At 31.1% G+C, this 16,437-nt stretch overlaps 1 protein-coding gene across 1 annotated transcript in view; it reads right to left on the reverse strand.

Moving 5' to 3' along the window:
* Positions 1-16,437, reverse strand: part of LOC137627271 (alpha-1,3-mannosyl-glycoprotein 4-beta-N-acetylglucosaminyltransferase A-like) — a 124,363-nt gene that overhangs the window by 18,179 nt on the left and 89,747 nt on the right. The gene's annotated exons all lie outside the window — the stretch shown is intronic.

Below are 16,437 nucleotides of genomic sequence, written 5' to 3' on the forward strand. Positions count from 1 at the left end.
TTGTACAGCTATATTTTCTTTAGGCATGATATAATAAAATTTAAATTTTTATATTTAGAAGGTCATAATACTGAAACATCTGAGAGTCAACAATGAGGATTATTTTCAAAAGTTGAAGACAATTAAGATTGTTCTTACATAAGCTCTAAGCGTATTATTTTCATATCGATACAACTTTGAAATCTAAGCAGAACGCTTACTTCCAGAAACATTCGGATAACATTATCAAAAGTCGTTTTATCATTAAGCAGAAGATAATCAACTTGGCATAAGAAACATACACGCAACTCTCCTCAGAAGTAATTTTCTGTAACTTAATCACACATCAAAATCTAAAATTTTCACGAAGAGAAATTCTCTCAAACTAGAACCAGAAATCTCAAAGAAAATTTCCACCCGAAAAGATATGTTTAAAATCTTATCAAAGATCAAGGAAAGAAAATGAGGGTTAATATATCACTCCCACCTAACATCTCATTTGGAATGTAATAACTCCCCTCGTACCCCTTTTAACAAGAGGGGAAATGGAGGTGCCACAGGGTCCGAAAAATTGAAAAATCTATATGATGTGGGCCAAAAAGGGTAAAAGGAAAATAGGGGAAATGGAAATGCTGGTGGGAAAAGCAGGAAATGAAAAGGGTCAAAGGGTTTCCTCCATGGTAGGTAGAGAAAAGGTCTTCTATATTGGGGATTAAAGTTTGCCATTGAAACAACTTGAAATGGCGATAATGATACACCAAATCTTCGGAAGATCCATTTAAGGCCGGTTGAGAAGATTGCTCTCTCTCTCTCTCTCTCTCTCTCTCTCTCTCTCTCTCTCTCTCTCTCTCTCTCTCTCTCTCTCTCTCTCTCTCTCTCTCACATTTCAATTATCATTTTCCAGGTTCTCTCAATACACGAAAAACAAAAACGAAAGCAAACATTGACGACAGTCATTAATCACAAACAAAATCACATACATATTATATTGATTCCCACAACTACTCATATTTGCAAACAAACGCACAAACATATTCAATTCCAAATCTTCTAAAATATCAATTTCAATTGCAAGTATGGAAGATTAAAGATAAACAAATATATTCTCTCTCTCTCTCTCTCTCTCTCTCTCTCTCTCTCTCTCTCTCTCTCTCTCTCTCTCTCTCTCTCTCTCTCTGATCACGTTAATGGAAAACATGAAATGATTCACTGAGGTTGCGGTTATGTCAGACCACAAATTACCCTCAGACATACATACCACCGTTTACTGCGAGGGGAAAACAATCAAAATAAGTTCAAAACATTATATGATAATAATAATAATAATAATAATAATAATAATAATAATAATAATAATGATAATAATAATAATAGACACAATTTTGCTCATAATAACAACTACAACAATAATAATAATAAAATTAATAACGTTACTCGTAATGACAGTAGCAAAAATAATAATGTGATCTTCGATATTTATAATATAATAATATTAATAACAATAATAATAATAATAACAATAACAATAACAATAATAATAATAATAATGATAATAATAATAATAATAATAATAATAATAATAATAATAATAATAATAATAATACACCAACAACTACATAAAAAAAGTCAAAAGCAATGAATATACGAATAACTATTAGTTTTCAATTACTAATCAAAATATTAACCACCATATCATTGCATAAGAATTTTTTATAAATATGAATAAAAGCAAATATTAGTAACATACAAAAGTAGATTCACCATTCAACCTGGAATATTCAATACCTGTTTTCAACTGAATAAAACATCAATGAACAGTTCCTCTTATTACCTAAAACATACTATTGTGTTTGTTTAGGCTTTAGTATTATTTTCAATTCTCAGTTTGTATTCATTATATATATATATATATATATATATATATAAATATATATATATATATATATATATATATATATTATATATATATATATATACATATATATATATATATATGTATATTTATATACATATATATATTATACTTATATTATATATACATATCTAAATATACATACAGTATATATATAGAGTATATATACAGTATATATATATATATATATATATATATGTATATATATATATACACGTATATATATATATGTATATATATATACACACACACACACACACACACACACACACATATATATATATATATATATATATATATATATAATATATATATATATATATATATAGAATATATTCATGATAAATTACTATCAAATACCCATCATCACCTTTGCGTATAATTTCACATTAGGTTATTAATTTTAGCACGTTTTCATAGGTTGTGCAACGCTGTGTTTGGTCAGTATTTGCACTTGACCATCAACACCAGCCCTTTGAACATGCATTGCCTCCGACCCAAATAGATACTGAATATCTTAAGGGTAACATTTCATGACGATGCTCTCTCCGAAGCAAATATGGTATGGTAAAAAAGTACATACATACATGAAAGTGAGTGCAAAAAACTCGAACATCACAGACATCCACAGAGAGATAAGAGGAGTGAGGCACAAGAGAGAAAGTGGTAAGAAGGTCGAAAAACACCCGAAAATGAGCCCACCTTGCTTTCTTACAAAAAGGAAAATGTCAGAATGGGAGGTGAACTTCCACATCTCTCTCTCTCTCTCTCTCTCTCTCTCTCTCTCTCTCTCTCTCTCTCTCTCTCTCTCTCTCTCCTATCGGATAGAAATTTGGTGGAAAAAGGCATTATCATTTTGTTGGAAGTTATCAGATGCCAATAATACGACCATCACTTCGCGCCCCCGGCTGGCTAAAAGTGGTCGGTTCTGGCAAAAACGTCCTGTATTCCTATCTAAGAACGCGTTTCTGACATAAAGGTAACTATATAGGGGAACTGACCATCAATAAATACTGCCAAGGAACAATTAGCTTTCGAATCAAATATACAAAAATAAAAAACTGAAGATCCTTGCTTATAATATTGCCTTCTATAGGTTTTATGTCACAAAGGCACAAGGGCACCAACCACCCGTTGAGATACTACCGCTAGAGAGTTATGGGGATCTTTTGACTGGCCAGACAGTACTGCATTGGATCCTTCTCTCTGGTTGCGGTTCATTTTCCCTTTGCCTACATATACAGAGTGAATAGTCAGGCCTATTCTTTACATATTCTCCTCTGTCCTCATACATCTGACAACACAGATTACCAAACAATTCTTCTTCACTTAAGGGGTTACTGCACTTTAATTGGTCAGTGGCCACTTTTCTCATGGTAAGGGTAGAAGAGACTCTTCAGCTATGGTAAGCAGCTCTTCTAGAAGGACACTCCAAAATCAAACCACTGTTCTCTAGTCTTGGGTAGTGACATAGCCTCTGTACCATGGTCTTCCACTGCCTTGGGATAGAGCTCTCTTGCTTGAGCACACTATTCTATCTTATCTCTCTTCCTCTTGTTTTGTTAAAGTTTTTATAGTTTATATAGGAAATATTTTAATGTTGTTACTCTTCTTAGAATATTTATTTTCATTTTTTCCTTTCCTCGCTGGGCGATTTTTCCTGTTGGAGCCCTTGAGCTTATAGCATCTTGCTTTTCTAATTAGGGCTATAGCTTAGCTTATAATAATAATAATAATAATAATAATAATAATAATAATAATAATAATAATAAGAGATAGGTAAAGTAATGATAAGTATTACTGTATGTAAACAAATATTTTTGCTCTTAAATTATATTTTGAAAACTATCCAGACTGTGATCCATTTCTTTATATTCATGGAAAATCTATCTGAAATGTTTCTTTACGTCAATAATCAAGCTATTTAGTTTAAAACTCACTAATATTGACTTCAAGAGTTTCCATTTTAAAATGCTAGGCCAGGGGGGGCAAGCAACCTCCTCCCAAAATAATTGGCTCGAAAGATGTCATAAGAGTTAGGGAAAACAGAAGCAGGATAAGAATACCAAAGTTTGGTAGTGGAAGGGGGGAAAATGTACCAATCAGAGAAACTAAACAAGAACACAACAAACGAACAAACAAATAAAACTGCCAGGATATTAGGACATGGTGGCCTAAATGAGGACCGATTATAAGTGATGACAAAATCATAAACAACAACAATAACATATATCATAAATCAAATGGCAAATTCTAAATCATCTACTGCTAATAATAATAATAATAATAATAATAATAATAATAATAATAATAATAATAATAATAATAATAATAATAATAATAATATCAATAATAATAATAGTAATAATAATAATAATAATAATAATAGTAATTATAGTAATTATAATAATTATAATAATACTAACAATAATAATAATAATAATAATAATAATAATAATAATAATAATAATAATAATAATAGTAATTATAATATTATAATAATAATATTATAATAATAATAATAACAGTAATTATAATAATAATAATAATAATAATAATAATAATAATTTCGATATAATTGTAAAACTTAGACCACTTGTTTAACCAGAAAAGTTATTTAACGCCGATATCATCTATAACAACAACTGTGGTTATGATCATTTTCATTAATAAACAACATGAAGAGGAACTATAATTTAACATCAATAGTAATGAAAAAATTAATAATAATACCCAATATAAAAGATTATTAATATTTGTAATCATTAAAAAAACCTCAACACAAAAAAGCCCAGCAAGAATATTATTAATAACCACAATAATAATAAGGATCACAAAAAAATCCTAATAAAAATTCCTTCGTGGTTCGGCGTGGAAGCAAACTACACCCGCGAACGGGTGAAAGCAAAGCCTGAATCGGAAATGCCATTTGATGAAGACATAAAACGCTGATATCCTTTGATTGAAGGATATCGTCCCCGGATGAAATCCTTTGAGGGAATTATATTAAGAGAGGTGCATCGACTACCATTTCCCAATATCTTGTTTTTAAAAATTCTCAGAGAGAGAGAGAGAGAGAGAGAGAGAGAGAGAGAGAGAGAGAGAGAGAGAGAGAGAGAGAGAGAGAGAGAGAGAGAGAGTCCGTTTTTTCAAAAATTATGAAGAAATTTGTATTTTGACGGGGTAATTATTATTATTATTATTATTATTATTATTATTATTATTATTATTATTATTATTATTATTATTACTAGCCTAGCTACAACACTGGTTGAAAAAGTAAGATGCTATAAGCCCAAGGGCTCCAATAGGGAAAAATAGCCCAGTGAGAAAAGGAAAGGAAATAAATAAATGACGAGAACAAATTAACAATAAATCATTCTAAAACAGTAACAACAAAATACATATGTCATATATAAACTATTAAAAACGTCAAAAACAGATATGTCATATATAAACTATAAAAAGACTCATGTCAGCCTGGTCAACATAAAAACATTTGCTCCAACTTTGAACTTTTGAAGTTCTACTGATTCAACTACCGATTAGGAAGATCATTCCACAAATTGGTAAGAGCTGGAATAAAACTTCTAGAATACTGTGTAGTATTGAGCCTCATGATGGAGAAGGCCTGGCTATTAGAATTAACTGCCTGCCTAGTATTACTGTATTACGAACAGGATAGAATTGTCCAGGGAGATCTGAATGTAAAGGAGGGTCAGAGTTATGAAAAATCTTATGCAACATGCATAATGAACTAATTGAACGATGGTGCCAAAGATTTATATCTAGATCAGGAATAAGAAATTTAATAGACCGTAAGTTTCTGTCCAACAAATTAAGATGAGAATCAGCAGCTGAAGACCAGACAGGAGAACAATACTGCAAAACAAGGTAAAATGAAAGAACTAAAACTCTTCTTAGAATAGATTTATCACCAAAATTCTTAAAAGACTTTCTCAATAAGCCAATTTACTGTGCAATTGAAGGAGACACAGGCCTAATGTGTTTCTCAAAAGTAAATTTGCTGTCGAGAATCACACATAAAATTTTAAAGTCATACAAGTCGAGAATCACACATAAAATTTTAAAAGTCATACAAATTTAAAAAACTTTATCAATACTGACATCTAGATGTTCGAGGAGCCACCGTCCTTGACCTATTACAATCATACTTTGAGTTTTGTTAGGATTCAACTTCATACCCCATAATTTGCACCACGCACTAATTTTAGCCAAATCTCTATTAAGAGATTCACCAACCCCAGATCTACATTCAGGGGATGGAATTGATGCAAAGAGAGAAGCATCATCTGCATATGCAACAAGCTTGTTTACTAGGCTAAACCACATGGCATGTGTATATAGCATGAAAAGTAATGGGCCAAGAACACTACCCTGTGGAACACCGGATATCACATCTCTCTCTCTCTCTCTCTCTCTCTCTCTCTCTCTCTCTCTCTCTCTCTCTGCAACAGTCAACTACCAATCAAGAACAGTTGGACACAGGAATTCCTACCATACAACGTTCTGACCCTTACTGGTCTAAGAGTAACCAAACAGATAAGCGTAGGGAGAGATGGCATCAGTAGTTGACAGGGCTACACAATAGAACTCTTCACTCAGAGATGGTGAAAGAGGATGCACTTTCAAAGAGGTAGGTGTGCCCTTGTTGTCCAACAGTATATATTTGGCTTTTTAGCCCAAAAGATGTATCCTGGATTTACAAGAAACTTCTCGAACCGTACCAAACTCGTCCGTTTCATGTGATCGAACGCCAATCTAGTCGCTTCTGATACGAGAGCAAATAAAATCACATCAGAGAGAGAGAGAGAGAGAGAGAGAGAGAGAGAGAGAGAGTTTTTAGGGAGGAGAACTAAAGCTCGATATGGTTTTTAATATTCAGGAATGCTAATTTAAATATTTCTATTTCCATGGGAATGATCCAGAGATGGGCCTTGTAAAGGTTAAGATGCTTGTTTACTCTTCATAAAGAATTGAAACTAGTAGCGACACCTTATCTCTATTACACAAAACAAATGAGTTTGATACTCTCCACTTGATAAAAGTTAAAACCAAGATGCGTTTATATCATCATCACCATCATCAGCCGTCATTAATCTCTACCACTCTCGTCTGTTTATTGTCTTACTGTGCTAGTCTATACTTGGAAATTTTCTTAGCTCATCAATCCATCGTCTTTCCCTACTTCTTTTAGAATCTCTAGAGACCCATTCTGTTAACGTTAATGCCAATCTATTATCATCTTTCGTCATCAATATATGTTCTGCCCTTGTCCATTTCTTTTTCTTATATGTTGTTACCTCCGCCAGGAGGTTATGTTTTCGGTTCGGTTTGTTTGTTTGTTTGTTTGTTTGTTTGTTTCTCTGTTTGTCTGTCTGTCTGTGGACAACGTAGAGGCCACATTTCTACACGGAATCACTTCAAACTTGGCCAAGTAGTTCCCCAATGTGTATGGAAGAACTGATTAAATTTTGGTCAAGGTCACCCCAAGGTCAAGGTCACAGGGGTCACTGGTGTCACTATGACATAAGTGGCCATATCAAGAGACAGAAATAAAGCACTGACTTTTGCATAAGCCAACAGGGAAGTCCTAGTCCAGGCGCAACCCATGGGTGATGTTCAAATTTATAAAGGTCAAAGGTCAAGGTCATATTGGTGCATTATATCAATGTCATATTAAGTATCAGTGGCAAATGAACAAAGATCACTTGAAGGTCAAAAGTCAAGCAGGTCACTTGAAGGTCAAGGTCACGTGAAGGTCAAGGTCACGTGAAGGTCAAGGTCACCTGAAGGTCAAGGTCACGTGAAGGTCAAGTACATTTGAAGATCAAGGTCACTTGAAGCCAAGGTCATGTGAAGGTCAAGGTCACGTGAAGGTCAAGGTCACTTGAAGGTCACGTGAAGGTCAAGGTCATGTGAAGGTCGAAGTCACATCAATTCATGATTCTAGGACATATGGCGCTCTAGGTCACCTTGGCGGAGGTATGTCCTCTACGAGGACCATGTCCGCGTTCAGGACTTGCTCACTTGTTAGAATATCCTTTGCACACATGCACTAGTGTAGCGACCAGTCATAAATTAAGGCTAAATATTTGGATAGATAAGCACACACGCACACAAATTCAACACTTTCCACCCACTCCCCCTTTACAATTACACAATAGCAGTTTAGGCAATTTATGGAATATTGTGGTTTCCGAATGTTCCTCTTAGGGTACCACCTCTCACCTGGGTAGACTTCTTCCTCTCCCTCTATCCGAGAGAAGGGGAGAGACCGTTAGACAAACGTCTAGCAAGGCCGCTCTGCGTAACAGGAAAGAAAGAAATATATACATATATATATATATATATATATATATACTGTATGCCATATGTACATATATACTGAATAGCTACAAATATAATATCATATTTTCAAGCCGCTTTAAATGCAAGTAGGGCCAATTGAGAGCCGCCATTCCTTTAACTAATTACCAGGTAAGTCTTAAGGCCTGCGAAAGCTTTGCAGCTCTAATGAGATTTCATTAGCCAAAGCGTCTGCTCCCAGAGGAACATTAATCAAGCAATTTCCGATAGGCCAAAGCACATACGTGCTGACTCCACCCAAAAAAAATCCCAAGTTCCAGATTTGCTGCATAAGAGCCGGATGGCTGGAGAATATTACCATACAGAAGAAATACATTATATAATTATCATTCATATGCACTTGCACTTGCGTAAACAACCAGTTCACATATATATACACACACACATATTATATATATATATATATATATATATATATATATATACATATATATACAGTATATATATATATATATATATATAGTACATATATATATATATATATGTGTGTGGGTGTGTGTATATATACAGTATATATATAACAATATATTTATACATCTATATATCCATATATATATATATATATATATATACACATATATATATATATGTATATATACTGTATATCTATATACATATAAGGATACATGCATACAAAAAAGCACATATATACAGTACACACTTGTATGTTGTGTGTTTATACGCTTACAATACATGTGCGCTATATCCGAAAATTAAGGGAAATTATTTCCAAAACCCACATCAACTGATATATTGACAAGCAAGAGTATTAAAAAGCAGATCAATTCATTATTCAGAGAGAGAGAGAGAGAGAGAGAGAGAGAGAGAGAGAGAGAGAGAGAGAGAGAAATAAGATCTCTCCGTGCTTATCGATAAACCCAAGACAGATAGTGACAGGCAAGAGTTAAGAGACTAAGGTTAACCCGAACTCCGGTAAATTTAATGGAATGACTGAAATATAATCATCCCAATGCGAGGATATAATCCAATACCTGAATAATGAGGTCGTAATTTCTTTGGTTTTGGTCTGGTATGGTTTATCGTATGTTTCTTTTGACATGTCATTAAGGCATTATAATTTCAGTTAAAGAATATATTAATATACCATTGAAAAATTGACATTTCTACTTTGTGAAAGGAGGTACTAAATTTGGGCGAGTTAATCACAAACAAAAACATGTATGTATGTATGTATGTATGTATGTATATATATACATGTATGCATATGTATATATATATATATATATGTATATATATACATACATACATATATATAAATATATATATATAATATTTATACAGTATATATTATGTAAATATGTATATATATATATATATATATATATATATATATATATATATATATATATATGTGTGTGTGTGTGTATATATATATATAATTAAATATAAGAATATATAAAGATAAACTTGTATTTCTTATCACAGTAATCCAAAATTCTAATATGTTTCTTTCAAAGGTACACAAAATAAAAGAAATCACTTGATTTGGACCAATGTACCTTGGTTCTCATCATCGAGATGACCAAAGTGTAATATATTTGTTAAAATATTCTGATTTCTTTAATTTCCTTTGTTATTTATTTGTTACTTATAAATACATATGCATATATAAATATATATATATATATATATATATATATATATATATATATATATATTATATGTGTGTATATATAGCATATACAAATATATACATATATACAGTATATATGTGTGTGCCGGTGTTCGTGCGCATATAATCCCACACGCATAACCCCTCCCAAATCTATACCCAAATGTTCTCACAAGGAACAAGTGTTCCCCAAAAAGGGTTTGATCATAAGATGAATAATGAAATAATGCAATAGTAAATCATTTGTGGAATTACTGAAGAATTCCACAAGACAAAACTACCATCAATCAGAAAAAAAAAAGGTAAATCATAGAATCCGAGTACAAATGGGACAATAATCAAAGGGAGGTATGTGAAATTACTTTCCAATTATCAGAAAGCCTCTTACTCATTGGGAATTACTCTTGTCAAATCATACTACGATGATCACCAGGCGATTGTTTTGCTGCTAGTAAATTACTGAGCAATGTCATGTGTGTAATTACTACTACTGCTACTGTTTATACTACTAGCAGTAGTGGTAAACATGCTGGTATGACGAGGTATACAAGAAATGTACGTAAGAGAATATATGAAATCATACTTGTTGCTTCAACTAATGCAGTGTAGTATTCTTTATATTCTGTTTCGTATTTGTTCAATATGGTTTTTTTTTTTTTTTTCAAAATCTATATATTGCCTCTTGATTACTACCAATTAACAGTTACATTTGGGAATTTCTACAAATAGCCTCCGAAAATGGTTGCCTTGAACTCAATTAAATATTCTCCATGGGATTTTATCTGAAACAATTTCAATGCACTTTTAACATGTTTTAATCGACGAATAATAAACGCAAATAGTTATTAATGTAGTTTGACAATAGTTGAGCGGATATAAAGGTTTCCATGAGTAATTACTTCTACTGAAGCAATATATGTGATACATGAATGTCAAAATAGGGCTAACTATTCTGTACACCGTTAGAATAAAATTAGAAATAAAATAAAAGGATACATGCACACATAAATAAACAAACAAACAAATAGAGGACTAGAGAAATATATATACTCACAAATATATGAATAAACAAAACTAAAAGAAACAAATAATTACCTTTCGGACATTTTACCCTCATCGCGAAGTCCGAGGGATTCGATTAAAACAAACATTGGCTCTTTGACCATCAAAGACTTCCAGAGTTTTTAAAATAGGCGAATTTCATCACAGTGATTACATTTACTCGTTATAAATGCATGAATATTTACGCCGTACTGCAAATACGTAGAACAATATAACTGATTATGTATGTACATATATATAAATATATACAGTACACAACATACAACTATATCTACTTACATATATACATATATATTAAGTATACATATATAATAATACTTGCACATATGCATATGTATATACAGTTTTATATATATATATATATTATATATATATATATATATATATATACATATATATGTGTATATATAATATATATATATATATATATATATATATATATATATATCCTTATGAAGCTGGTCTTGTGTAGAGTAAATATTCTATTCATGCATTTCATATGTGTATTTAAGAGGTATATAGCCAGCTCATAAGGTGAGTTCCTCTCCTATAGGTATAAACAATTGTATGTAAATTGCATAAGACTTACGTCGTTTATCTAATTGTATTTTTTCATTCAAGGCAGTATATGTAAATTTACGTTATTTTTAATAATTTACTTTTTATTTCATGTATTTTGTTACGAAGTCTTAAATGTGTGTTGTATGAATCATACAAACCATATGAAAACGTGTGCTTATGTCATGTTTACCAGAGATTACGCAATTCTTATATCTTCCACACTGTTGGAATGTTCTCGAAAAGCCCAGAGTTAGTTTTATCTTTTTCTTATTGTTCCGAGGAGGTAGGTTGGTGGAGTTATATAGCTGAGAGAGAGTTGCCTTGGTTGTTCATTGGTATTCGATTGATACTCGACTTGTTGGAAACCTTACGCCGTAAGACCTGCCCCCAAGCTACAAGAAAAATCTATTTGGAATAATCTAGAAGTTTTCAAATCAATATATATATGCCACCAGGAATGCATATCAGCAGAAGAGATCCAGCCTATCCCGTTGTAAGAGCCAAAGTTCGCCTTTCTCTCGCAAGCACCTCGAGTGTGTGTCCTCTCCAAAGTGAATAAGTTTTTTAAACAACATATAGCGTGTGTAGTGTGTTCAAACGTTGAAAAAGCAACTCAATAATATTTCAAGTGTAATGTATTAATGTAAATATGTGTGTAATATAAATTTTTTGTAACTGGCTCAGTGAGTTTAGGTTAAAGCAGTGAAGTGTATTTATTCTGCGTATCTGTTCGATTTCCTTGTGAGTCAAAACACATAAGTGTATTGATCAATTTTATGTGAATTTCATTTAGTATATACTCTTTAGTGTGATAAGGTAACTATTTTCATAAATTATCAAGATTAAATATTTGTATAAAATTTTATTTCCAGTGAAACTAGTGACTATATAAGTTTCAGAGTGTCTTAAGTCTAAGGTTTTGTTCAGATTTAATATTTCGAGTGATTTATTTTGGTAATAATTTCTGGGATTAATGTTGCAAAATTTAAAAAAAAAAAATTATTTTTGTAGTGTGTATTATTTCGATCACCTGTATTTCTTACAGAGCTCTCTCGTAAACCCTGACTAAGAATCGAAATAAGAGGTTGTTTTGAATAAGTCAAGTAATTAATAACTCAGTTTTATTTTAAGTGCACTTGAGAGAACTTTGGATATTCAGTGTTTTTATATATTGCTGTCTGGGAGTTATATAATTTCTCAGGGCTCGGGAATTAATTTTCAAGTGAAATATATTTATGCTAAAATAAATAGGTAAGTTTCAAACTCAGGAGGTTATGTAATTTGCCAGCCGTAATAAATATATATATATATATATATATATATATATATATATATATATATATATATATATATATATACTGTATATATATGTATATATATATATATATATATATGTATATATATATGTATATATATATATATGTGTATATATATATATATATATATATATATATATATATATATATATATATATATATAGGTGTGTGTACACTATCTATGCATATGGATTTCCCTAGAAAACCTCCAATTTGTATTTAGATTTCAAACTTTCTTGACCCTACAATTCGAAACCGGGTTAGGAGAGCCATAGTTCCTGCATGCATTTAACCGCCCAAACCATCACGTTCAAATGGGATTCAAGTGAAATGATATCCAAGTCAAAACTATAAATAAAATTCCCTCATTTCATGGTAGTAAAATTACAAAAATGACGACTTTACCCATTATCATATTTCTTCAACAGACATTTAAAATGATCGAAGATACAAATGAACCAATTTGTTAACATGATTTACATGATGTCGTCTATCGTCTGTTTGGACTGAGTGGTTAGAAGCAACATTAGTCTCCTAATTATAAACATTACCTGACCGTACTTCAGCTAAAGTTAAATTATTATGTGCAAAATTACACAATGTGATAATTAATAAGTGTGAAAAATATGACGATTAGTAAACATGAGTTATCAATTTTATTTCCGGAAAGTAATGAAAATCATCAACTCAATTATGTTTTTTCATATGACAATTTAACTAAAAATTACAAATAAACAAAACTACATTTTAAGATAGAGGGGTACTCGTAGAGAGCATGCCTTCGCCACGCCAAGAAGTCCTCTTTTGCTGGTAACTCCACTGCGTACTTGTACTCCGATGTATTTTTCTTTTCAAATTCTAATGGATTTGTCTTTGAGCCATAACTCACATGTCGACCAAATTTCGCTGGAATTGGTCCAGTAGTTTTGGCGTAATGTTCACAAACAAGAAGTGAACTAACAAAATATTTGCCATTTACTCAACATGGCGATTATTTTCAAAGTACTGCAGCGTACTTCAACGTTTATGTATTTTATCGAAAGTGTTACAGATTCTTCCTCGATTCATGCCCAATATGACTACCAAGTTTGGTCTAAATCAGTACATCAGTTTTTGTGTAAAATTGCTCACATACAAAAATAAAAACTAAGTCAGGAGACTAAACTATCGAATTTGGTGAAGGCAACAAAACAAAATACAAAACGCGAATTCTTTGGTTTCATACAATAACAGGTCGAAATCAAAACATATTAAGGCCATAAATCATATTTTATCTGAAATCCAGCGAAATGTAATATACTCCCTAACACTCGAAATTGAAACTGCAATTATAATTTAGCTATAATGGAAAATAAAATGAGACTCGTATTAACTATTCTATCCGATTGATTCAAACATAGATATGGAATTCGAAATGAACTCTGAATTAGCTTGATTTATTATACTACGTTATTATTCGTTCAAAATTACACTCTCTCTCTCTCTCTCTCTCTCTCTCTCTCTCTCTCTCTCTCTCTCTCTCTCACACACACATACTGTATTTGAAAGATTACATAGTTTACGATTCTAATATACTATGTTCCCAGGCAAAAGTGCACTCTCTCTCTCTCTCTCTCTCTCTCTCTCTCTCTCTCTCTCTCTCTCTCTCTCTCTCTCTCTACAAAAATTCAACCAACATAAAACTTCATTTCAATCAAATTGCTTAGTCTGGAAAAAATACTTTTGAATGGTATTTTTATTTATTTTATTTTTTTTTTTAGCTGACTGGGCTATTTTTCCATGTTTTAACCCTTGGACTTATAGCATCCTTATTTTCCAACTAAGGTTGTAACATAGCTAATAATAATAATAATAATAATAATAATAATAATAATAATAATAATAATAATAATAATAATAATAATAATAATAATATGGAAGGGGAGAAGTAGAAGACGGTTTCATGGGCTGTAAACATCCTTTAATTAGCAAATCAATCATTCAAATGATGAAGCTTGAAAAATAATACATTCAAGGACAATACTTGAGCCAAATTTATTACATCTGAATGAATATTATATCACCCAATTTCAAATTTGGACCAAATTCTCACGTGATCACCTATCAATAAACATTGCGGAAATTAGTATCGAGAAAGCAGGGTATACGAAAGTTCATTTCTTAATGGAAGAGTTATTGCACAAAAAAGGACATATGTTTCTTGAAAGTACTAGATGGAAGTACTTCATGACCATGAATGATTGTATTCGATGTGCAAAGCCTTGTAGCGATAGGTAACGTTTCCATCGCAAACAGAAGCTAAAATCAAAGGGATACCAGTTAGGATTATATCTCCATCGTAGTAACTTCCAGAATTGGACATTCAAAGCCTTCCTTTGTGATTCCAGTACTTCCTCAACGACTGGGCTTAATTTGGGCTATAATTCAGCAATAAATGGATGAGATTTGTAGATAAAAGCTGCGACATATTTTATCCATCGCATATAATAATTATGGGCAATAATCTGGTACGTGGCATTGTATTTTTTTTTTTTAACAATAATCAACAGTGTATTACAGATGGACCGGAGGGATGGAAAATGTTGCACCTCCGCTATTCGTTGGGTAGAGCCCATTATTTGTATCAGGACGATACTTTATCTCTCATTATCGAAAACAACGGATAATATAGCTTCTATATAAACAAAAGAATAAAACCGTCCAACGTATAGTCCCTTCCAAATTCATACTGAAGCATGACGACATGTTCTCGATAAGGAAAATTACCCGCGATGTCACGCATGATAACCTTGTCTGAGTTTTTTTTTTTTTTTTTTTTTTTTTTTAATCTTCTTGAATACCAGGTTATTTCTGTTAAGCTTGAATTTACGTTCAAATTTCAAATATAAAAAATGATTACATTCTAAAAGGGTTAAGAACTAAAGAAGTATATCACACATCACATAATGTTACTGTTAAAGTACTAGACTGTAATAATGACACAATGACGACTCTAGGAGACCAAGACTCGAATAATATATATATATATATATATATATATATATATATATATATATATATATATATATATATATATATATATATGTATCTATATACATATATATATACATATATATATATATATATATATATATATATATATATATATATATATATTCACACATGTATATATGTATACATACATATATATATATATATATATATATATATATATATATATATATATATATATATATATATATATATATACATTTACATATATATATATATATATATATATATATACTGTATAAATATACAAACACAATAACACACACATAAATGTGTGTATGTATATATATATATATAATATATATATATATATATATATATATATATATATATATATATATACATACACACATACTAATACGCAAATATATATTGACAAGCAAGAGTATTAAAAGGCAAATCAATTCATTATTAGAGAGAGAGAGAGAGAGAGAGAGAGAGAGAGAGAGAGAGAGAGAAATAAGATCTCTCCGTGCTTATCGATAAACCCAAGACAGATAGTGACAGGGAAGAGTTAGGAGACTAAGGTTAAC

This window comes from Palaemon carinicauda, chromosome 35 (assembly GCF_036898095.1).
Source record: "Palaemon carinicauda isolate YSFRI2023 chromosome 35, ASM3689809v2, whole genome shotgun sequence".
Lineage (NCBI taxonomy): Eukaryota > Metazoa > Arthropoda > Malacostraca > Decapoda > Palaemonidae > Palaemon > Palaemon carinicauda.